The 2,638-nt window shown below is 35.7% G+C and overlaps 1 long non-coding RNA gene across 1 annotated transcript; it reads right to left on the reverse strand.

Annotated features, from left to right (window-relative positions):
• Positions 1-1,431: 1,431 nt before the first annotated feature.
• LOC125585132 lies at positions 1,432-2,096 on the reverse strand. The gene is made up of 2 exons (XR_007322046.1): positions 1,966-2,096; positions 1,432-1,873 (listed from the first exon to the last, which is right to left on the reverse strand). It is a non-coding gene; the product is annotated as an uncharacterized LOC125585132 (long non-coding RNA).
• Positions 2,097-2,638: the final 542 nt, after the last annotated feature.

Below are 2,638 nucleotides of genomic sequence, written 5' to 3' on the forward strand. Positions count from 1 at the left end.
CTTCTATTAAAGGAATTTAGTGTAAACAAGTTCACAATTTTATAAAATCTTGCAAAATTTAAAACTGTGTCAATTTTCAGCTTTAAATAGAAGGTATTTGTAGTAAAAAATAGAATATTTTGAAATATTATTTTTAGAGGTAAAAATAAAAGAATACATTGGAGAGAAACATATCTTCATTTTAGAATTACTCTATTATAAAAGAAAAATAAAAAATGAGATGATCTTAATAAGAAAAACCAATATATTATATTAATCCAACTACCCCATAGGTGATGCTTTATCTTTTCTCTTTTTTTTGCTTGCTTTCTGAAACGATAGTTGAAAATTCATATATTATGACGTCTCATATTTCCTAGACTGATGGTTGTAAGATTAATGAAACAGTTAAAAAAAAATTCATATATTATATTAGAGTAATCATGATAAAAAAATAAAAGATCGACTGAAGTCTGAAACATCATTTAATTGAATAGGTTGAAGAAAATCTTATTATATAAAAATATGTTTTTTCCCTCCAGGTTAAAACACGTCAGCAGCCACGTCATAAAGTCGGTTCTAGTAAGCATGACACATGTCCCGGTTGAATGAATCTCACCGTTTCATTTACTCTGAAATTGAATGGGCTTTAATCGTTGAGCTTATATATTCAGTGTTTTAGGCTGATAAATGTTTATGGTTTAGCCTGCCCGATGGCCCACAACAACCTGAGTTATTCTTTCTTTTGTGAAACCAAGCATCACCCTCGACGGATCCGTTTCTCTGCAATTAGTTTGACGGAGTATCTGGTAATGATAATGGCAGCAATCAATTCATTCCACTACATGTTCTTCAATGCAGAGTTTTTACCTTATTTATCGAATGATTGCACTATATATCTGTTATCTAGGTCCTAGAGCGAACTCCCAAATCTTCGTGAAATCATTGTCAAATAAGGTTTGCTCTTTCCTTTTAGTGCCACCTAGGATTCCACATAGGAAAGTCGAGTTTCTTCGCACTGACACGTGTCCCCGATTAATGAAACTCGGAGTTTCATTTAGACGCACTTCGAGATGGGCTTTCTTCGTTTATCGCGTGTTGGGCTTCTAAAAACAAACGCTAGAAAAGTTACAGATTAGGTTGTTTAGTAGTTGGGCTTCCATAATTTGTCAATAATTTCACAAACCCAAGCCCACAATGATTTCTCCTGTCCGCCGACCCTCTTTCCAAAAGGTTCTTTGGAAAGCGAAGAAGCCGTTATGTTGAACGATGTGCTTCCCAGCGGTTCTGGAAATCCGGCACCGCTACGCAAAATGCATTCAATCACCGCTATTAATGCTCCATTAACCTCCTCATAAACGCCACCGACCCACTACTACCACCACATCTCAATCAATACACTACCTCCTTATGAATCTACTACTATAAATATGGGAGTTCCTTTCCCTGAGATTCATCACTTTCTCCTTCTCAATCATTGTAATCCAGACAAATACAGACATTGTAATGGCACCAGATTGTCAAGAGACGTTCTTAAGAAAAGACCTTCTGCAAGAGAAGTGCTTCTTGGAGACAGGTAAGAAACTGCATTTGCCCAGAGATCAACCACAGCACCCGAGAAACACTACAAAGTAAATGGTAAATTAGAAAACAATCGTAGTTTCAAATCAGCAAGTGTAAACTAAAGAGGAAAACATAACTGTTCTTTTACTCACCAACCATGTATAGCTTCGATGATAAACGATTGCATCCTGCAAAAGACCAATCCAGAAGGCAACCTTTTATTACTTCATTCATATTGTTGTTGTTGGATTTCTTCTAATCATCTGGTCTGATTCAGTAATCTCGGTGTTCCCCCTACAAAGAGTCTGCTCTCCGTTGATTAGAGTGTTCTCTGTTTTTCAGATTTGAGGCGTCAGTAATTCATGTTATACTTATTGAAGAAAGAGATTACAAATTAGTGCTGCACAAAAAAAAAGAACTCACTGAGATGCTTATTGGGTTATGCTCTGATTCTTTACCGGTGGAGAGATTGTATCACCAAGAAAAAAGGAGGTGATTTGGGCAAACATCGGCATTGACTAAGCTCTCAAAATGATTGCTGGTGAAGCTTACGGCTGAGCACGGTGCTCTCTGCATCAGTGAGAAATTCATCTAATCAAAGGCCACTTGCTTAGGATGTTGATGCCATGAACTTCCACGTGTTATATTAGTGTCATAATGGTTATGACTTATGAGTATGGATATGGGCTTTGGATTATGGCATTTAGTTTGTCACCAACATGCTCACTATCTTTTTTTTTTTGTAAAAGTACATGCTCAATATCTTTACTTTAGAATTTAGATAAAACTGTTACTTAGAAGTTCTATGTTAGATTCGGGTCGGAAGGGTTAATATTAATTATGAGTTTGAGTATTTAAGATCTGAGTTCTGATATCATCTTAGATTCGGGTTTATTATGGCCTTCCAACTTAAAACCAATCGGTAATTAGTGGATTAACCATAACCCTTTATGTATTAGTTAAGGTCCCTTAGAATTCCCAATGTGGGATATATATCTCTAATATTCTAAGTATAAGATACGTGCAAATATGATCATGGGTTCTCCAGAAATTGTATACTACACTTTTAAAAAATCCCGAATGAGCTTTACAAGTG

This window comes from Brassica napus, chromosome C4 (assembly GCF_020379485.1).
Source record: "Brassica napus cultivar Da-Ae chromosome C4, Da-Ae, whole genome shotgun sequence".
Lineage (NCBI taxonomy): Eukaryota > Viridiplantae > Streptophyta > Magnoliopsida > Brassicales > Brassicaceae > Brassica > Brassica napus.